This window comes from Macaca thibetana, chromosome 3 (genome assembly GCF_024542745.1).
Source record: "Macaca thibetana thibetana isolate TM-01 chromosome 3, ASM2454274v1, whole genome shotgun sequence".
NCBI lineage: Eukaryota > Metazoa > Chordata > Mammalia > Primates > Cercopithecidae > Macaca > Macaca thibetana.
This window is the reverse complement of record NC_065580.1, coordinates 46991697-47015149: the sequence shown is the minus strand read 5'-3', so window position 1 is coordinate 47015149 and position 23453 is coordinate 46991697. Positions and strand designations below refer to the sequence as shown.

The 23453-nt window shown below is 39.0% G+C and overlaps 1 protein-coding gene across 6 annotated transcripts in view; it reads right to left on the bottom strand.

Annotated features, from left to right (window-relative positions):
* DOCK4 (dedicator of cytokinesis 4) overlaps window positions 1-23453 on the bottom strand; it is a 475353-nt gene that overhangs the window by 407257 nt on the left and 44643 nt on the right. The window contains exon 1 of one of the 6 annotated variants that reach the window (XM_050782629.1): window positions 18653-21287. The exons of the other annotated variants lie outside the window; for them this stretch is intronic. The gene's annotated coding sequence lies outside the window, so the exon portion shown is untranslated. Of the gene's footprint in view, window positions 1-18652; window positions 21288-23453 lie in introns of those variants that run through there. 6 annotated transcript variants of the gene reach the window in all.

Here is a 23453-nt window from a genome sequence, read left to right as displayed (position 1 = left end):
AGATGAAGAAGAATGGCCAAGAAAGTATTTGCAGAAGAAATTTTTACAATTTATGTATTCAGGCAACACATGTTGAGACCAAGTATGAATACCAAAATGACAGAACAGCCTACAGGAAGAAGGCAAGGGCAGTTTCCAAACGCCAGGCAGTCATAGCTATTAACGACACGCCTGCCCATACCCAACTCCCCCACAATTCTCTGTTCCTGTTATCAGCTAAATGTTTGTGTCTCTCAAAAATCCATATGTTGACATCCTAACCCCCAATGTGACAGTTTGGAGATGGGGCCTCTTCGGTAGGTAATGAGGTTTATATTAGGTCCTGAGGGTGGGGCCCTGTTAATGAGATTAGTGCTCTTATAAGAAAAGGAAGACAAAGATCTCTCGCCATGCACAAGCACCAAGAAAAAGCCACAGTGAGAAGGTGGCTGTCTACAAGCCACAAAGTGGCTCTGCATTGTAATTTCAACTCTGCAGGTTGGTCTAACCCCTCTGTAGGTAGGCAAGAATCAACTGTGCAGGTACATTGATCTTGGAAATTCCAACCTCCAGAGCTGTAGGAAATAAATGTCTGTTTTTTAAGCCCCCAAGTCTGTGGCATTTTGTGATAGTAGCCTGAGCAGACTAAGGCAGTAATTGGTACCAAGAGTCAGGAAAGACATAAGAAACTGGTAGCTTCAACAGTAGGAGCAAATCCTCCTGTAACCAATTTGTGCACATTAAGAACCAGGACCTCTCAGATCTAGGAAACAACTGCAAATGGTATACCACTTGCAGTTACCTGGCTACCACTAACTGGCTACCACTATATCAACAAAAATCTACTGCAAGTAGCAAGCACAAAAAATACCCCCAAAAAGGGCTGAGTCTTTTGAACAAAGACATTAATTCCCAAAGCAAATCTGTTTGCTGTTTAATACAAGGAAAAACAGGTTGTAGATCCAGTAACCACTAATCCCAACAGAAGGCACTCCCACTGGTCTATTAGGCAGCAATTTCATAAACAGTATATTTTTTAAAATATAAAGGACAATGTGTGACTAAAACAGAGCTTAGGAAAAGGGCAATATCCAAGTCTAACCTTAACAAATGTGAGGACGGGATTTCATTTTAGCTAACCTAAAATGAGAGGGAACAGAGAAAGTATCAAATTAGCAAATTCAGTGGCAGCCTGATACTGCTGTAGCCAGGGGTGACAAAATAGTAAGTGCTTTACAGATTGACAGTGATAATTAAAAGTTTTCCTAAAACATATATATATATATATATATATATAGTCAAGGTGACAAAACTAAAGGGACCAATGACGATGTACTAAAGAGACAGAAAAAATCATTATCTTTACAGTAAAAGGGAAAGAGCAGAATAGGAGGTTTGAAGAGGGCAGGAGAATTGAGATATTAGCATGCCACAGACTACAGGCCTCCACTGAATAAAAAGTGGATATTAGTTGAAGAAGAAGTAGAAGAATCGAGGGACTGTGAGGAGCTCCAACCAAGCTAAACATTTTTGCCGAGGTGCACTTTAAAAAGGAAAATACAATATCTCCAGAATTTTAGTTACCATCCAGCCCAATCCCCTTGCAGTTAAGATGAGGAAAAAGAGACATCCCCTAAGGCCTCAAAGCTAAGGCACCAACAGAACCAAGATGGAACAACACAGGTCCCAGGTCTAGATTCATGGCTTTTCCTTCCCAAAAGTTTGTGATCTAGTCCAAGAATAAAAACGCAGCTGGAATTATCCCATGAAAAACCAAGGATACTCATGTAAAAGATTGGTCACAATAACAAACCGACTGACACAAGGCTCTACGCTCTCCCTAGAATGGGGAACTCTGAAATGTGGAGATGTCGGAGTCCCCAACCCCCTGCCCACCTGCAGGACCCTGTTCTTCACTCCAGTGCAGCAATGTCCAGACCACACCCACAGCTGATGATATATTCCGTCTTCAGCAGTTGACTATGTTCCACACAAAAACATACTTTCTGAGATTAAAACTGGGAGGATGACCTGTTGGGTTTTGGGGTCATTCCTTAAAATTAATATTTTTGGATCTTCTGGCCAGTCTACTGTTTTTCATGGAAACAAAACACATTTCAGCATGTTAAGTTGTAGTGAATCCTCAAAATACATACAGAAATGAAGTCTTGAGGCTTTATTCAGATCTCCTGCTCCCTCTGACAAAAAAAAAAAAAAAAACTAAAAAAAAAATACACATAAGAAAAAATAATCTTACCTGATGCATTTTTTAAAGGCAGAAAAAAAAACATACACGGAAGAATTTTTTTCCTTGCCTTTCAGCCTCTCTATAGCTGCTCTGCACAAATCTCGAAGAATCAAGGAAGGCTTTGGGAGAATTCCTTTTAAGCCTTGTTGGCAACCTAATGCACAGAGCCCCGTGGCAGAGATGTTTTCAGAACCCGCATTAATACCTAACGATGGAGATGTTTTCAGAACCTGCATTCACACCTGACCTGGAGCAGGCAGAGCACACACCTGTACACCTGGTTAGCATGAGGCTCTACAGCTGGTAAAATAAAAATAGATACAATTTCTTCCTAAATACCCTGTCTTCCTCCAAAATCCAGAGTCTACACATGACTATTCTCAACCCTGAATGGCACACCCAGAACTACCAAACCCAGCATCTCTGTCACCCTCTACTCAGAGAAGCATCCTGCATCATCAATCACCAACATCTTGCCTCTCCAATCAGAGGCACAGACACAGCAGCTTTAACTGCGTATCTCAGAAGTTCTCTGAGCTTTCTATATTCAACCCCTTTGAAAAATCTCAATCCCCAATCCCACGGCAATCCTCTACCATAAGGAACAGAAAAGTGTACAGTTGCCACACAGTTATCAGAAGACCACTCAAAAACTTGCAATCTGTGATGGTTCACTTCATGTGTCAGCTTGGCTAGACTATAGTACTCAATTACTCAATCAAACACTAATGGGGTATTGCTGTGAAGGTTTTCCATAGATGTGATTACCACTGACAATCAGCTGAGTTTAAGTAAAGGCAAAATTATTCTTGTTAACGTGAGTGGGCCTCATCCAATCAGTTGAAAGGCCTTAAAAGTAAACACTGAGATTTCCCTGAAGAAGAAATTCTGACTCAAGACTCTAACATCAACTCCTGCCCAAGGATTTCCTTATATAGAAATGATATAATAGATACATATGTAAAATCTCCCACAGGTTCTATTTCTCTGGAGAACATGGATTGATGCATAATCCAATCCCCTCTTTGCATCACTACGACCTCTTTAAATTAGGGCTGCAAACTCAAATGTTAATGGGGGCCTGGCAGGTAATGTCACTGGTGCAAATGTCTGTTGGACAATAAATGACAATCAACAGGCTGCCTCAGTGTCCAGAGGACATGAGAGTGTTTTGGAAACTACACTGAACTGGGGACACTTCCACTTACAAGGGATAGCAGAGTTGCCAGATTGCAACTGAGGCCAGTGCTACTAAATGCTCCACTTGATTAAGAGAGGCCAGAAATCCACACTTTTAAAATGTAACATCCTCTCACTCATTGCAATTCTTAACTACTTGCAACTAATTCAGATTTAAGGCACCTAGTAATTTAACTCTATGAAGAGCAAATACAATGAGTCCAGGAGCCAGATGGGAGAGGGAGAAACAGGCTCTATGCGTTCTACATGCATTAATTCACATGGTCCTCACATTGTCCCGATGAGGTAGGTACTATTATTAAGCCCCTTCTGCAGATGAAGAAACTGTGGCATAGAAAGAATAAATAACTCAGGCAAGGTCACATAGCTAGAAAGCGGGGCTGGCAGGATGTCAACCCTGGCAGAGTACAGGGCCACAAACAACATGGTACACCTTTTCTAGCATCATTATTGAAGAGTTGTGTAGCTCTGAATTTTCACTTTTGTATGTTAGGCTTGTAAAGGCAGTCATGGAAATTTCATAGGTAGAGGAAAGTGACCCAGGAAACTCAAGACATGTTGAATGTCTAACCCATGTAGAAAAGCCAAGAATTCAACTGAAGCCTTACTCCTTTGCCTTTCAACTCAGCAGGTACAACACTGTCTCAGGAAACAGAAAGGTCACATGTATTCTTTACCACTACAGAACTAACCAGGATCCTGAATTTTGTGTATATCATTCACATACATGTGTAAGTTTTTACACGATTTCACATGCACACACAGTATCTAGTATTGCTGTACACTTTTAAACCTCAAGTAGGTGGAAACATAAGGCATATACTCTTCTGCAACTTGCTTGTTTCCTTTATGCATTTGACATTTATTTATTTTTACTATTGCATAGCACAGGATATTTATCTATTTGTTTTTATTAGACATTAGGTTGTACCTGGAAACGAAGCACTTTTGTACATACGTCTTTTTATGAATAAGTGTGAGGCTTTCTCTAAGGGTGGATAAGTGGGGGTGACTAAAATAATTTTATTATAGTTATGTAAAATGCTTACAATGGGGGAAGTGGGTGAGTTAGGTAAGGGGACTCTTTCTATGATTTTTGCAACTTTTCTGTAATTCTAAAATTAGTTCAAAACAAAAAGGTTAAAAAAAAAGGAAAAGAACATCTCCTCTGGGCCACTCCAAGCAATTCACCATAGGATCACAATGCCTTGGGCTGAATCCCAGACACAGACAAGACCTCCACAGCAGTGGAAACAGGAAAAGGCTAGCTCCAGGGCCCTCCATCCCAGAAAGGCCACAAAATTGCCATATGAAACTGGTTGTTTAAAATGCCTCAGATAGCTGAGCTTATATATGGTCAAGTATGGTTAACTAAAATCAAAGCAATTCTTTGAATATTTATAAACCAAGGCAAGCAAATGTCATTTAAATTGAAAAGGCAATTTAAATTGAAAAAGTCTCTCAAGCTACAACTCTCTATCCGATATATGAAATGACTTGTCTTTAACCTAGGTTTAAATTGTATCTGATATATTTGTTTAATTCTATGCATTTGGGGGCACATCTAAAAACCTGCGGCCCTGCAACTATAAGGAATGGGAGGGCCTCTTGGAATTCAAGCATCTATTCTTCGTCTTCCTGTTCTTTCCAACCAGTCAGATGCCTTGTACCAGGAGAAAAATGTGTTTATGTAAAGTCTCCTGAGAGTGGGACTAAGAAGAGCTACATGGGCCAAACCCATCTCCTCTAGGAAGCCTGCCAGGGCTAACCTCATCTGAACCACATCACTCATCTCCTCCTTTCTCCCTTTAGACTTACACATTCCCTTTGGTCTCAATCACTTAGCACTTGCAGATGTTTTGACTGGGATCATCTGTAAGTTCCTGTTATGTTTTCTCTTCCTACTTGGATTGTAAACTTTTCAAGGCATTATGTCAATCCATCAACAAGTGCAATTGCCAGAATATAGCAGAAAGAAGCTGAAGTGGAAAGAGTATGGGGCTTGGTAATATCTCTGCAATCACAATTTAAGGATACTACAATCTTTTGGGGGACTCAGTTTCCTTGGCATTCTTCAATTTCTAAGGTAGTTTCCTCCCATTAAATTCTATTGGAGGAATCCCTTCATTTCACCTTCCTCTAGTGACAGTATTACATACAAGATACATGGACACAGGAGACATAATCCTTGCCAATAAGAACCATCTGAGTATTTTCTTTTCTTTTTTTGGCACCTCACACAATATAAGTAGTCCACTATGAACTAAGCACTATTCAGTAAATGTTGGTTAAAGCAGCAAAGTGATAAGCCAGTTGCTGGGGAATAAACAGATTCAGCAGCTCCTTTATCTGAAGTGTGTGTTCTCTATCTAGCCTTCTCCATCATGGCCCACACTCAGCAACAGTGTGACATTTTAGCACCATATGGCTGAGTGAGGATCCAAAGGCCACACAAAAAATTGCCAGCCCACTTGGTATTTCCTACATTTGCCCAGACAGATGGCACTAGGTACCCAGCTCACAGCTGCAACCAGATCTAGGAGGACCAGGGTCTCTCCAGGATGCCAGGTCAGCAAGGACACAGGGCAGCGGCAACAGAGCTTTGCAGGTCAGCACCTCCATGCCAAAGCTAATAATCTAACACTCATCTACCCAGATTTCTGGCACAGCTGAGAAAATATCCTAGTAGTTTTTGCAAACATCTTTCTATCAGAGGTATCCTGTAACTATGCTCTGCACCAAAATACCATATCTCTAAAGCACACTGTGGTATGCACACTCTCCTTGGGATGCTTGGGAATACAGTCCTACCAGGACTACTGACACAAAGTGAGCTGAGAGGTGTGTTAAGAGGGATCCCATCCCAGAATATGCCTGAATTTCATCATTAGGGATTTTTGTTCCACTGGGTTATGAAACACTCTTGCTTGTTAAAATCTTTTAAAGTACTACACTTAAGCAGACATTTTCTGGTGCTTCTCTAAAAGCAGTTCCCTATATGATGAAAAAATATCTATTAATATGTTGCAAAAAGGAGGAAAGTTGCAGGTGGTTCCAAAGCAGGGACTGGACACCTTAGGGAGGTATAAAGGCAGCAGGTGCTAGAGAGGTTAGCAAGCATCAGGCAAGCACCACAGAAAGAAAAAGCAAATGTGAACCAAAGACAATTTGCCTCAAGATCTGGAATGAAGATATTCTATAGGCATAAGTGTTCAGACTTAGGCTGAGATCCCTGAACCAAATCCCTAAGCAAAGCTTTGTTGTAACTTGCCATGTCTCAGTTCTCCAGACCCTAAAATCTCTCTTAAACAACGTAAGAACATACACATACTAATAAACTCCCATATGCTAGGCCTAAGATTGGCTTGGCTCACATGAAACTGAGCCACATGCAGGCATATGTTGTTTAGGAAAAGGGCCATGGGGCTCACACTAATGCAATATTATATATTCAGAGATACAACAGAATTCTTCCCAGTTCATAGTGCTAAAGCTGGCTATTCAGAGGATGAGAAATTCCAAACGGACATACCATTTCTTGCGTAATAACAGTTAATCTGTATAAAAACCTAACAGGATCATTAAGCAGGATTTTTATATTTCCTTTAACGCTCACCAAATTTCATCCTCCCTCTAGTGAGCCTTGCATTCCACTAGACATACATGCACTTGAGGGATGATTCTGGAAACATGATTTGCATGGAAATTCTTTTGTCATCTGACTTCACCTCTAAAGTCCAAGTCACAGCATCCAAGTCACAGAACTTAGTTACTTGGAAGAAAAAAAAATGGGGCAATGGGTGGGTTGAGGAGAGTGTGAGAGCAAGTATGTAAAAATATATTTATGACAATCTATTATTCAATGTCATCTAACTTCTCTTAAACTGCATACTTTATTAGAATGTACTTAAATTTTTTGTGTGATATAGAAAATGAGAGAAATACGCCGGAAGAGATAATATTCTAACAGGATAAAACACCTCCCAAAGTCAGAAGTCCACACAACAAAGCCAAGGATCCAACATCTAAAATCACAACATGGCAGTACTCATCAAACACTTAGAACAAAGATTGGTTTTTGTAGCAAGAACCTGAGGTGACTTTACAGAGGAACTGAGCTTTGAAAAGTAGCTGGGTCTTAAATGCTTTGCCAGAAAGACTTCATTAAATCAGCCTTTTTCTAAGGTTGGCATGGGAGGAGTTTCAAAGTCTCCAACCAAAAGCTACAGAAGTCCCCACAGCATGGTCATCCTAGAAGAGGCTTCCCAAGGCTTTCTTTAACAAGCTGGCAAAACTTGATCCCCTCCTTCCTGGTCACTGTGATTTCAGAAGTGTTAAATAAAATAGAGGAATTTCAAAGCCCCACAAGATGCTTTGTTACCAGTATAACTGAAAGAACTTTGAAGCCAGGTGCAGTGGCTCATGCCTGTAATCCCAGCATTTTGGGAGGCTGAGGCAGGCAGATCCTTTGAGCCCAGGAGTTTGAGACCAGCCTAGGCAATGTGGCAAAACCTCATCTCTACAAAAACTATAAAAATTAGCTGGGTGTGGTGGCGTGCACCTATAGTCCCAGATACTCAGGAGGCTGCGGCAGGAGGATCATCCGAGCCTGGGGAGGTTAAGGAGGCAGTTAGCCCTGATGGCACCACTGTATTTTTGCCTGGGCAACAGTGTAAGATCTTGTCTCAAAAAAAGAACTTTGGCAGAGGAAGAACATTTAACAGAGATCTAGGAGGCTTCGATATCCCTTCATTCCATCTAATTTCTTCATTAAGTTTGAAATTAAGAATTTGTAATAATTTAGATGAGTTTAACAGTATCCAAAATTTGATGCTATTTTCTCTAAAGAAAGGATATGCTAGGGAAACCAGCAATGCAAATAAAAATGATGTTTTAAATATTTAATAGAAGAGACTTTCTTAAAAGTCCCAAAGCACCTTATAAATACATCTACCTACAAATGATACATAACTATCATGTATTTATTTTTTAAAGCAGGACCCCTAGTAATATATACTAGGCCACACTTTGTCATATTAATCCAGATATTAAAATTATTTGAAGGTAACAGAGTTCTTATATAATAATGTTTATAGATATTGTCTGGTACCTAATTTAGATTATCTTCAGTCTGAATTCAGTGTTGTCCTTAGAAATATACACAGGTAAACAGTAAATTATTGGGCTTTTAGAGACTACAACCCACATAAGTCTAATTAGTCATTAAAACTATCTTTTCTAAATGGCAAGTAAGATATGTTTTGGGGGTTTTCAAGGAGATCCAAATCTAGGTTCTACCAGTACCAGAATAGACAATTTTTTAGTCTCTTAGAATTACATTTTAAGCACAGACATTTATATTAGTGCATGTCTGCCACCTTAAGCTCTATGCTGGATCCACCTGACCTGTAACATTTCCCTTTGGGCCTAACAGAGTCAACATTCTTACAGTTATCAGATATTTTGCCTAAAAATATTTTATTGTGAAATTGTTTTCACCCTTTGCTCAATACCTCAAAATACCCTCAAAGGTATTTCCTATCATCGAAAAGTTTGCCCACTTTCCTGTGTTCAGTATAAAATCTAGAAATACTGCATCAGAAGACCTGGCCACAACCATCACAAAAATAAGGTGGTTATCTGAGAGGTAAGCTCTGAGTCACAAAACCTCCATACTGAATTCAAGTAATTGAAGACACGAGTGAAGAATCCATCCTTAACTACACAGGAACAATTCCCAGGAGTGAACGTAGATTTCTTTTTTTGATAAAGAGAAGCCTCCACCAGGAGGAGGTTTGAAAGCCTCAATTTAATTACTTCTCCATCTCCTCATTATTTCACCCAACTCTCTACTTCCCCATCTCATTTCACAGCCTCCAACAGCTCTCCCCTCAGGCCTCCTATCACCCCCCTGCTCAAGCACACACACTCTCTCCCTCTCCTCCACACTCCCACGGCTTGATGTTATCTGCCTTCTGTGTCTTGCTTTCACAGCACCCAGCTTTCTAGTAAATTGTCACTGAATCAACATCTTCCACTGGGAGTCTGTATAGACAGCATTGTCCTGGAAAGACAGAAAGCTAAAGAAAGCCTCCTCCTTTAAGACATGTAAAGCATAGACACACATGGCCACAGAATCTTCATTGCTGGAGTCAAGATTATAATAGGGATTCCAGTGATTGATGCTGGGCCTTTCAAAGCCACATCTCGGGTCTCCAGAGGGGGAGATGTCAGAAGAATGGTGAAGAGCCAGGACTAACATAGAACCAACCCCCTTTGGAAAGTTGGTGAAGCTTATGGACTCCTGGTCAGAATAATGTTTTTAAAGGCATAAAAATCATGTAATTACAATGAAAAATAATTAAAATGAAATACAGTTATCTAACCCTTAGAAAACAAAGTTCTGATAGAGTTATTTTGTGCTTCTCCATTAATAACACTGAATAACAGGACTACTAGCATAAAATCTAGGGGCCAGTAGCATGTCTCACAAGCATGATTTCACATTTCAAATACAACCATTATTTGCTGTCTATATTCATAACTGAAGGAAATGCTAAATTTCAGTTAGGGAAAAGTGAAAATAAAGGGGTTTTTCTCCCCATCCAAATTCAGAGACCCTAGAATTCTATCCACGGGCTTTTTGGTTAAGAGTCCCTGCCAGAGTTATGCTTCCCAGATCCTAAAATGATTCAGGTTTCTGAAAAGAATTACCCCGAAGTTCACTGTCAATTTAAATTGAATGTCAAATCCAATTCAGTGAGAAGGGAACACACAAACCACTGGACAAAAAAGGTAACGTGAACTCCAATGTTTTGTGGATATGATAATTCTCCGATAGCCCTGACATCTGATTTTCTGGAATTCAGGTGAAGTCTCCAGCCACTGAGCATGCTGCTCCCTCCTGCAAGCTCTACTGCTTCATCTTGCTCTGTTCCTAGTATTTGAACTTTTAAAAAATACCATTTTAAGAAGTGCTTTGTTAACACATTTCTTTTTGGCACATACATCATAGAAACTCTCCATGGAAATTTTTCAAGAGGGACTTATGATTCATTAACGCCTATGGCGTAAAAGATGGTGCAGCTGCGCGGTCATTCCCAGGCTGTGCAAGAGGATGGCGCTGCCATCCCTTCGTCATTATGGTTTCTCAGCTTCCCACTTGAATATACCACCATTTCTATGCTCAAGCAAACAGCCCATAGGCTGATATAAGCCAGCTCTAGGGAAGAAAAAAATGCAGGACAATCACGTTTTCAGCAACTGGGCCTTTCAGAGTAAGATTCTGGGCACACGTGATAACTTTGCTGTTACCACGCCAACATGGGTCTGATAACCCCTCTGTGTATGAGAATACAAGGTCTTCATAAAATCTCTGCAGAAAAGAAAGAAATTACTTATAAAGAGGTTTAAAAAAAGGAGGAGCAGACAACATTATAAAAAACATACAACATATCCTTATTTTATGGAAAATAAAAGAAGACTATCAAAGAAGAGAAGGTCAACCATCCTATCATGGACAAGAGAATGCAAGTTCACATAAGCTATAAAAGGAATAATAAAAGAAAATTTATCTGTCACCAGGAGATATTATTTCTAGTGTCTCTTTTCTGAATTCAGTACATCTGGAAAATGGATGAAAAATATTGGCAGAGGAAGCAGGAATGAGCTTCCAGGCCAAAACACCTGATATGCTTGTCCTATCAACAGGCTTCTGAAGAAGCCCTCATGCTCTGAAATAGGCCCCAAAGGCAGCCTCTAGAAAAGGGTTATGGGCCAGGTTCAGTTGCCACATGCTTAAAGGATGGGGAGGATGTGGGAAAGGCAACAGCTGCTGACATTTACTGAACATTTACTGTGGGCCAGGCAAGGTACCAGCTGCTTCCAACACATTGTCTCACTGAATCCTTCCAAAAGCACTTTGTGGAAAGTCTTATTATTGTCCACCATTTTAGAAAAGAAAATATAGGCTTAGAGAAGGAATGTTCCTAAAATAACAAGACTAGTAAGAGCCTAGGATATAATCTGAACTTAGGTCTGACTCCAAGCTCATGCTTTGAAATGCTTTTCTGCCTGAGAAATTTCTCCTTCTAAGACCCTAACTCTACCTTTCTAATCAAAAATCTCCCAAAATGTCTAATGCAACTGCAGTGGTAAATGTATATTGTCTTATTATGGTTGGCAGAAATATCAAGGTACAAATTAGCCAATGACTAGGTAATTTACAGGTACAGCCTCAAGTTAATCAATGAAACATCCGTTAAGAATGAGCACTTGTCTGCCAACACCCCGCTCCAAGCTCTTTGAGTCTGCCGATTCTGTCTATGCCCCTCATACTTGGAGATCACCTCATCCTGTCTTGCTTTACCCTCACACGTAGTCCTGTGTCAAGTTATTTCCTTCAACTGAGACAAAGTCCACCTATTCAAAAGCAAGTCAATCCTGCTCTGCCTTGCAAACCTCTTGAGGTTTGGACTGTTCAGCATCCTAATCCCATTCACAGATCTTCCCTGAGGTGGCTTCAACATCTGCTCAGCTCATCCATTGCCATCCTTTTCTTCCAGTTTTTATTACAGCTCCAAGCCCTCCACTCCAGCAGTCCTCACAGCTAAGCGCCAAGGTGACTTAATAAACACCATCCTCAACCTCCCCAAAACTTAAAAAGTCCCAGTGTGAGACCATGGTCCCTTCTCAGGACTTCTATACATCAGACACCATTTCCTACCCACGTTCTTGGAAACATCAGCAAGAGCAACATAAGCCCCATAGCTTAATTACAAGATACTACTTGGCCCCAACCAGACTGGGGATGCTAAAAGACTTGCGCAGGTTTGTTTGTTTAAGCCACAAGCATCTCCTAAGGATGAGTTTTCTGGTTATTAAGTGGAAGGTGAGCAGCGTTTCCTTATCTCCACTCAGCACAACACACATAAAACAAGTGACTTTCCATGATAGGAGAAGTAACTTAATTCTGTATACTTTTATCACACCCTGGAGCCAGTTCCTAGGAGATATGATGTAATACACAGCTCTGAAGCAGTTTTACAAGGGGGAGGATTTATACCTACAGCTGGGGCAATTTAGTGGTTAACGCCTGGGGCTTTGGCATCCAACCGGGATTGGTGGCCCATCTTCAGTAGCTACATTAGCCTCTTGCGGCTTCAGTTTCCTCATGTATAGAATGGCAACAGTAACATCTACCTCATAGGTCTGTAGGAAGCCAGTAAAATCATGAATGTTAGGTACTCGCTACAGCACCTAACTAAAAAAATGAATGCTCCAGATATGGTAGATAGTAGTAGCAGTAAAAAGGAGAGTGACTCAGGGGCATACCCACAGCACTTCAGTTGTCACACAGCTAGGGTAAGGAAAAGTCCAGTTAATTTTTAGTTCGCTGTGAAGGTGGGCACTGTGGAAATTCAGAGGGATACCACTGGGTCTAGAGCTTGTCACCCATAAGCATCTCTGAGTCATATGCTGTAGTGGTACATCTTTCCCCCATTGCATTTTGATACTGAGATTAAATCTAGCAAACATGAAGTTCTGCTATTGTGGATCTCTGAATGCTTTTCTTTCAGAGAGCTCCGTTGTTTTTGTTTTACTTAAATGAATGTCTCTTTTCAATAATGAGGAAAGTTCAGCAAGAAGTAGAGATGTGGAAAAAAAAAAAGGCACACATTAACGTGAAGATTAATAATGACCCAACCACCTACAGAAATCCGATGACCAAAAAAACAAAAAACTTGTGTCTGGCTTTAGATTCAGCATGAGGGAAAGGAAGAGCAGCCACATAAAAGCAGAATGTGGAACCATGTATCTTTAACTAGAGCACCAAACTGCTATTTAAAACACACACACACACACACACACACACACACACACACACACTAATTCTAGCTCACTGAAGCTAATACGCAATAACTTGATGCTTAGTTGCATTTGAGACAGAGAGAAAAAAACCTAAAATTCATTAAAAGACATACAAATGAATAATGAATGCTGTTTTCTCAAATGCTCTATTCATAAAAGAATACTTATATAAAGGCACATGCTCAACTTTAATTTTAGAGAAGCTGAAGAAAAAATAATTCTTCCATTTACTATGTAACGAGCTCAGAAAATGGACAATAAGACCATTCCATGACAGAGAGTATTAGCATTCAACTCATCTATAAATATAAGCAACAAACAGTTTCAGCACAGCTGGCTGCTAAGGACTTCAATATTAACAAACAGACTTAATATTCTTGATTTACTACAGATTTCCCATCAAATGAAATAGTCATGGTGATGATAATTGGACCCACATGCCACACAGCACGCCTCCTAAAGATACAGCTCTGTGGTGTGATGGGGTACAAGTCACAGAGTCCAACAGGCAGGCAATGTGCACAGCAATTCTTAGCTTGCAGCACTGAGAAGGTTTCTATTTCCTTGATTCAACTGAAAATGAACAAAAAGGGTATATGCAGTAAAATGTCTCTGCCATAGATTTTAAATCCCAAAAACAAATTCATCCACCATTCAAAACATACTAAAGTCTGGATTTCTTGATATTTTTTGTTTGTTTGTTTGTTTGTTTTTGTAGAGATGGGGGTCTCTCTAAGTTGCTGACGCTGGTCTCAAACTCCTGGTCTCAAGTAATCCTCCTGCCTCAGCCTCCCAAAACACTGAGATTACAGGCTTGAGCCATCGCATCCAGTCTAAAGTCTTGATTATTAAGAGTACATTTATAATTTCCACACACTAAGCCAACAAACATATCTTAAGTAGTAAAATGTGAAAAAAAAATGAACATTTCTTCAAACTAAGAGCCTGTAAGAGTAAAAGTATAATCTACCATGTAATAAAAATTTAAACATATTTTTGTGTTTAACCATTTCAAATACATGTAACAAATAGGATCAGTGGTCACACAGAATGCCAATGTCACTTTCAAAAGTAAATTACAGACGACAAAGTTTGGAATGGCAAATGAGTAATATTATATCATAGTCTCATATCTCAATATTATTTTACAATAAATTGTATTTACCTTTGCAGAATGTAGCACAATAAATTCTTAGACTTATGCCTTTGTTACCACCATGATATACTGACTTGCTGAGTTTTTAAGTAATTCTCTTTATGACAAAGAAAAACCAGTGTAAATGAATCAAAGAACACCATTGTAAATGGTCATTTAAAATGCACATTGAACATTTTTAAATAGCCATTTAAAAACTACATTTAAGTGGAAGGAAAATACTAAACTCTCAGTGTTTTTAATAGTCGGCACAACTTTGACATATAAGTAGACAAAATTAAATTTAGTTCCACGTCCACCAGCTGCTACACTTTAGATTTAAGGTTAATGTTCCTATGAAGGGAGGAGGCTCATACTTGGAAATGTAAGAAATAACTTAAAATTGGACAAATATAATAATTATCTGAAATTATATTTTTAAAATGATAGGTAGTTCCCAGCTTATGAATTTAAGTTTTTAGCTGTGTAAAATTTAGCTGTAAGTCAGTTGTTTGTTTCTCCATCATGTATATTTCTTCATGAGCTAAGCCATATTATGGGTTAATTTGGTGGACCATTCTGGGAATCAACCCATTATTTATAACATTATTCCAACTGAAAATTAATTGCCAATTCCAATACAGAATGTGGGATGTGTATGAAGGACACATTGTCCTAGTGAAACAAAAGGATCACCCTCCAATTTCTACCAAGCCCAGTTATTGAATAAGCAAGCAATGTGTGCAAGGCATCATACCAGGTACTTCAGAGGATAGAAAGTAGCAACGTCAGTCTCTAAGTTAAAAGCTAGCATTCATAAAAAATGGACAACTACGACAGAGTGGCAAACTTCTTGTAGAAACAATAATGTAGCAACATTTGTTGTTGTTATTGTTGGACAGGGAATAACTCTGTTACCCAGGCTAGAGTACAGTGGTTTGATGTGGGCTCACTGCAACCTTGACTTCCCAGGCTGAAGCGATCCTCCCACTTCAGTCTCCTGAGTAGCTGGGACCACAAGCATTTGCCACCATATCCAGCTCATTTTTTTATTTTTTGTAGAGACAAGGTCTCCCTATGTTGCCCAGGCTGGTCTCTAACTCCTGGGCTCAAGCAATCCTCCCATCTTGGCCTCTCAAAGTACTGGGACTACAGGCATAAGCTACTGTACTGTTGGTTTTTAAAAATACATTTTTAGGTGAAAAGAATAAGTAACTTTTAAACAACATACTTGAAGAAAGCATAGATCTGAGAATTATAACCACTGAACAAGAGACTGCTGCTTTCACAACTAAGAGCACGACTCCATGCTACTTAGACATTGTTTGACTCCTTTTTCTTTGCACTTGCTTTCTGAAATACAGATTAATGTGAAGTTCTACAGTGATGTTTTACATTTGTCACAATGTCCTTCCATGCTTAACAGGTATTAGACAACTTCCTTCCCCCTTGTTGAATCAGGATGGCAGCTGATACCTAGAGTACAGTCTACAATATATCAAGACAACTGTCCTCTGCTACAGATCTACCAAGACAGACACTGATATGTTTTCCTCCATGAGATAAAGACTCTTTCATCTCCCAGGAACGCTGGCTTGGGGTTGACAAAGGGAAGACAGTTCATGCAGCCCATGGCATCAAGAACTTCCCCTACTCAAGGTATTTTTCATCATGTCAATCTCATTACTACTGCCCCTCTAGAAAGAACAAGATCCTGCACTGCAACTTCAGCCAGGCCATAGGCATGCAATAGCAGGGAGCATTCTTCAGGAGCTCTGGCCTGACACAATACCTTGCTGTTCTTCAGATTTAAAACAGGTAGAGAAAAGAGAGGATCAACAAAACAACATCACATTGACATATGCACAGCACACGGCTCATTGGTAGTTTCCCAAACACTTCCATATTCATGATTTCATTGAGTCTCTATTGACTTTGACAAGCAAGGAAGATGTTATTATTCTAATTTATTGATGAAGAAACTGACAAGAAAATTGATAAAGCTCAGAGAGGTTAAATGGCTTTTTAGAGATCAGCAGCATAGTGCTTTTTCTTTTATGTGACACTGTTTAACCCATCAAAGTGACCTGTTTTCCCCAACTACTTTTAAAAGCCATAACCAAATATATACACAGTAGGTTAAAATCTCTTTTATGTATCCCCAAAAGAAGTCCTTAGTCTATTCCCTGTATCATTAAAATTTCCTGAGGAGAATACTAAGGATTAGTTTAATATGTTCAAAATGCATCAGAGTATACCCTGAATTTTGATTCCCGCTAATTCCTCCCCATTTTGGTTTACCCTTCCACAACTGAATTAAAAATGGGTGTTGAGTAAATATTAAGAATATGTGAAAAAAGTAACTTGCACCTAGAAATACATAGTTCATAGCATTCATCATGTAAAGAAACAGAAATCACTACTTTTCTCAAGGCCTGTCATATTGAAAGAAATGTTTTTGGGTAATATTCCATATAAACTAGTATATGGTTCTGCTGCAATCACCAACCAGTGGGTTATTCAAGTTCTCCTCCCCTCCTTCAGTCAGGAGTCCCATACTGTGGACCGTGTGGATCCCAGAGTTCAAAAGATGTGAGTCAGAGTCCCAGGGAAGTATTTGAGTTTGTCAGTGATTCTGCTAATGAAGGTAAAGTAGAGTAGTATTTAAGGACTTTTCCAGAGGCAGCCTGTCATCATCCAAAAGAACTTTCTGTGATAATGGAGATACTCTACATCTGCACGATCCAATGTGACAGCCACTTGCTACAGCCACTTGCTACATGTGACAATCGAGCACTGAACAGTGTATATAGTGCAGTAGAGAAACTATAAGTTTTTAATTTTGTTTACACTTAATTAGTTTAAATTTAAAAATAAAGAGCCATATGTGGACAGCAAAATTCTAGAATTATGACATCATTCCACACAGGAATCATAGCCCAGTTTGTTTTCACAGGGCTCACAGACCTCGAGACCCCTAGATGTAACAGAGCATGGGCTTTGGAGGCTGACACACTAGAGTCTCTTACCCAACCTACTCAACCTTGAAATTGTACTTTACTGAGCCTCAGCTTCTTCATCTCTATAACGGGAATCTCAACACCAAACTCTCAGAGTAGCCTGCCTTGCACTGTGTCCAGCACACAGACACTGTAAAAATTAGTTCTCTCTTCAGTCCTCCTTCATCCTTCTCAGTCTAAAAGAATTACATATGTGAAACTTAACAGCCAATTATGAGATGTAATTTCATGAACAATCTATAAAAATGTTTGCATTTCTTAGAAGTAATGAAAAGAAAAATATCACAGTGGGGTTATATTATAATTTGGTAAAAATGGTATGGAATTGAAGAATTATAAACTGTATTCATGTTTAAACACTTGGTTAGTGAACCAGAAAGCTAAAGTCTGCTCTTTTCTTATCTTACCAAGCATGACATTCTGTAACGGAGACAAAAGCCACATAAAATTGTTCAAATGCTACTTTCTATGATGTAGTATTCACAAATAGCAGATCTGGAGACTCTCTACATTCTTCTGTAAGGATGTGCTACCCAGCATTATTCTAGTGCTCAATAAATATTTGATTAATGTTAAATAGATGAAGTTCAGGAGAAATTACTGACATACTTAATTATATACTTGGCTAAAAGACTAATAAAAAACCACACACACACAAATTATTCACTATGTATTCAAGGTAGTTTTATTTACAAAGAAAGAAAATGGACAACCACCTTAACCTTTCATATTAGAATATATAAGCAAAGACAAATTAATTCAATAAAATATCATGTAGCTACTAAAATATGTATTGAGAATTTATGAGACAAGTTTATAGTATAAAAAGGAAATCAGATTGTAAAATTACATATAGCTTGATTTTAAAAGTTAAAAACATACATGAAAAAAAGTTCTTTTAATGTTATCTTCATTAGCAGACAGGGAAACATGTAATTTTTCTCCTTCATACTTTTTCCTATCTTCCTAGATTTCTATGAGTATGTATGACTTTTATATTGGGAGGTGAGGCTCAAATTCTTTTTAAGTTATTCACTGTGGTTGAGCCCTAGTCATCTTTCTTTCCCGTCATTTAAGAGCAGCTCACAGTATTGTGGGAGGATAACAGCTCAAACCACAAAACCTCAAATGTGTTTTGGCCCCCAACCGCCTGGCAACCAAGCAATGAGAGTAATTACAGAGTGCTTATCCAATACCCACCTTGTAGCGGCCATGGGAGACATCATTTTCCCCTTCCCGCCCTGGACATGGTACACTGTTGGCCAGATTCTATGCCAGCTGTTGGCTTCCTCTCCAGAGGTATGAACATCTTAAGGGTTAAAAAAAAAAAAAAAAGCACCACTCTGTAGCAACTATATACCTATGTAACCCATTTGCAAGATCTTCATTTAGTATCAAAGATTTTTAAAATAGGAAATCTGTGGTCAAATAATTTTTATAATAATTATTTGGAGATAATGTAAGGGAAACTCTGACAGTTCAGGGATTAGAGCACCCTAACTCTGCCCTGGGATGCTGATGAGCATCTGGTTACAGACCAGAAGCACGAACAGAAGTTTACCAGGAAAGGCAGAAACAGAGTGATACTTCAGATGGAGAGAGCTGTCCATGCACAGATTTGGGTGTCCTGGTATAATCAAGGAAGTGTGGCATGACTTCCACTAAGGCTACAGCACAGGGCATGTGCTAAAAAGCATAGGAGGAGATCTTGGAAAAGCAGACAAGGGCCAGGCCATGAAAACACCTTGCAAGCCATCTTAAAGGATTTGGACTTGAACCTGTGTGACCAATGACAATGATTTTAAGGATTTAAATGATTAGCACATAAGGACGGTCTCTTTGGCTATAGTGGAGGGGATGAGTCTAGTAAGGCCTATACATTCTCCGCAAAATGTTTTTAAATGCATAAAATATATAGAAACTATATATATACACACACATACACACTGAAATGCAGCATATAATACAATACTGACTATAATAATACTGAAATACAGTTATCTCCATGGAAGCCCACGTTAAAATTCCATGGCTTTCAACCTTTAAACTTGTATCAGAATCACTTAGGAGAACTTGTAAGAACAGATTGCTGAGCCGCACCTCCATGTTCTCAGATTGTGCTGATGCTTCTGGTCTTGGGAATAATACATTTAGGAACCATTTACTAGGGTGATGCCCAGGTTTCTAGCTAGAAACCTATATGGACTTGATACTACTCACAGTCTTACTCATCTCTGTATCCCTAGCACCTATTGCTTGTACATAGTATGAAATTTTCAATAAATACTTTTTGAACAAATGAAGTAGGAATATAGACACAACAGTAAATCTAGCACTGAATCTGTGTGGAAAAGTTATAACTTTGTTTGTTTTTTGTTGTGCTTCTTAAAATAGTCCTTGGAATTTCTAAACACAATGAATTTTGATCAAATACAAGAATTGATAAGGTTCATAAAATAATCTTCAAGATACCAGTTATATACACATAGCATTGCATTTACTTTTCAAAATAATACTTGGGCAATCAATGCTGTTAAAATGTGAAATCCTCTTTATTCATATATAAGAAATCTCTCTTTTACTAATGTTATCAGTGTCAAATACTGAAAATTTCAAAGAAACGATCACTTTTAATATACTTAGCAAATTTCAAAGGGTATTTCAATAAAAGTAGTTAGAGAAGCTTTGCAATAAATGGCTAAAAACTATTTTTAATGAGCTTCTCAATTGTTTGGTTATAAATGGATGTTTCTCTAGCTCCTGACGGTACTTAAAAACCATTTGTTTCCATAAGTATTTTAAATATTCCTTGCCCATTGTCTTTTACTATTACCACAGTTTAAGGTTTACATGGCAGGTAAGGTTCAGCCTAGCTTCATCTAAGTTATTACAAGCCAACTAAAAGAATCCCATTACTGAAGCCAGCAGTGTTTACCAAGTGGCCTGTGTTGGTTGCTATGAAGGATGTAACAGAAGCCAAAGAGTCGGTCACAATGTATACTTGTGAATGTAACCAAATGCCTTCAGTATCCTCCCTATCAGTATACCACTGCAAATATGCCCTTCTAGAAATATGTTATCGTCTCACAAAATGATGTTCTAGCATCTTTTCAAGTCTCTACCACTCTACAAAACCCTACCACCATCCCATTATTTGACTGGGGCTGCCTTTCTTCCTTTCACAATCTTTCTCACATCTGCATCTCTTCTTCCTCCCGCCCTAATCATCCCTGTTCAGGCCCCTATCAGGTAGCCTCTGCAGCAGTCCCTCAACCCTTCTCATCCTCATCGCTCACTGGTGCGTGTCCATCACCTTTATCACCATCACTCCCATCCTTAAACGCATTCATAGCCCAACCTGGTCTGGCATAAGTCCTCCATTATTTGATTCCATCCTGAGTTTCTGACCTGTTTTTCCTACTTCTCTAAACACACTCCTCAACTACAGACAAACAGCCCTACTTCCTCCTGTCAAAACACAGTTCATACTTCCATATTTCTTTTGCTCTAACAGTTGTCTCCCTGACAAGGATGTGTCACATTCTGTCCAAGTCTTATCCATCTGTTGGGATCTAGCACTTATATGATCCTCCTACCCCAGACGCTTTCCCTATCCCAATAACAATTCTGTTTTCCCACATCTCCACTAAATAAAGTCACAATTTGGGGGTAACTGTATACACCTTCCCTCTGTAGCCAAGATGTAAGCTTCTACAACAAGCATTGTGTATTATACTTATTACAGGTTGAACATCCCAAATCCCAAAACCTGAAATCCAAAATGCTCTCAAATTCAAAATTTCAGGAGCACCAACATGACACTCCAATGAGCATTTCAGGCACCAACATGACACTCCAATGAGCATTTCAGGCTTACAGATTTGGGATGCTCAACCAGTAAATATAATGCAAATATTTAAAAATCAAAACAAAAATCTGAAATACGAAACGCTTCTGGTCTCAAGCATTTCAGATAAACACTACTCAACCTGTATTCCCCTCTGTCCATCTCAATGCACTGCAGTCGAAGCAAAGGCTCCATGTATATCTGACTCTGTGACTCAGCTCATCTGTAGACAGAGGCTCCTGCTGTACCTCTCTCAGAGGACTTTTGTGAGTATCAAATGAGATGATAAAATATTTCTTTTGAAAACACTCTGCAAATTGAATTGGTGGGATAATTTAATTGGGAAGGCAAATGTACACTCACACAATGCCAGAGAACCAAATAAGAGAACAGTATGATATCTAGCTCTTAACAGTATTAGAATGCCACAGGAATTCAAAGACAGTACAGACCACGCCAGGATCCATGGGATTGTTGGGGGAAATTTTCCCTGAAGAGGATGATTTCAGGCAAGCTCCGAGGGAGGAGCAACTAAGACAAAGAAAGCCTATCAAGCTGACCCAATCTCTGGAAAGCATCTTAATCTATTCAGTAAATCAGCAAGACTCTGAACATGGCAGTCAGAGGTTACACAGAAATCTGAATAGCCCTGGGTTGTCTCCTTAAGCAGGCACCCCCATAGACACAGCCAGAGGTCAGTGGCCACTGCAGGAAAGAAAACAGAATGTTCCTTCAGCAGGGAACAACAATTAATTTGTCAAACTTTAGCTTTCTATACACTTATCTTTCTAAACGACTTACTTGTACTTGGCTATAGCCTCTATTAAAGATCCTATCACTGCATTCATCAGTTTACATTTCATCACTTTTTCCTGAGAATGAAGACTGAGCAAATATTTTCACAGACTAACATCGACTCTGAGCTCTAGCAAGCAGGACTCGAGGTCCCCCATCAGGATCACCATTGTGGCCCTGTACCTCTTGTTCTCTGGTATAGACATTTAACTACTATTTGCAGGGAGGCAGAAATACTTAACGACTCAAGTGAGTCACAGGACTGTAATAATTAAGTTAGCCTTTAAAGCAGACATGCACAGATAAGGTTTGTAAGTGGCAAATTTCCTACTGATTCCTTTCCTGTTATGTCTACCTAGCGACAGCTAGTCAGTCTTCAAATAGACCCCATATACAAATATTTCTAGAACATTGAACGTATTTGTTACTACCTATATAAGTCCAATATAAAAGAAAAGGTGGAGAAAAAAAAGTCTGTGGACTTGCTTTAAAACTGGCTGCACTTGTTTTAAAAGTTGAATAGGATGTATGCCCATTGCAAAATCCATGTAAGAAAATTTCATACACTGTACCAGCAACCTGGATGCTAACAGCATGAAACAATCTGGCCAGGCACATAGTAACCGCAAGGAAAGATACATAGATCTTCCATGTTTGGCATGAAAAACCTAATAGAAAGCTACACTTTCCAAAAATTTTAATTAGACTAGAAGGGGTAACCAGAGAATTTTGCTTTGATCCTGGGATCTGTCTTTATCATTGTATCAACCTGTGAACCACAAAAGCAGCATATTCTTTCTACATTCCAATCTCAAGCAGCAAAGTTTTTTAGGGTGGGAAAAAAGGCAGTCTGTACTGACTAGAGAGGTTGGGCTGATTTATGTGATGTCAGAGATGCTTTATTTATGGAAGGAAGGTAGGTTAAGCTCTCCTGGGGATGACTTGAGCTCTGGTACAGTCTCTCTGGACCACTTAAACAATATCAATAGTTCACTTATGACATTTACACATTTTGGTTAATGTGGCATAACAAAACTGGAGAACCTTTACACCGAGGTAATTTTTCCCACTGTGACTGTAAGTAAAGGATAACAAAAAGCCTACATCCGGAGCATCCTAACTACAGAGAATTCTGAACTCACTACTCCCCATCCAGATTGGTTTCAACTTCCCAAGATCTTAAGATTTGGAGGATAAAGATGGGAGTGCACTGTTACTACTGCGTTTGTATAAAAGCTTGTGAAAAAGGTTCCCTTTGTATGACAGTATAAGTACAAAAAAAATGATTTAAAAAATGATAATGCAATTTTTAAAAATTTGTCACAAGTTTTATGTTGCGTGTTCCCAAAGAAAGTAATT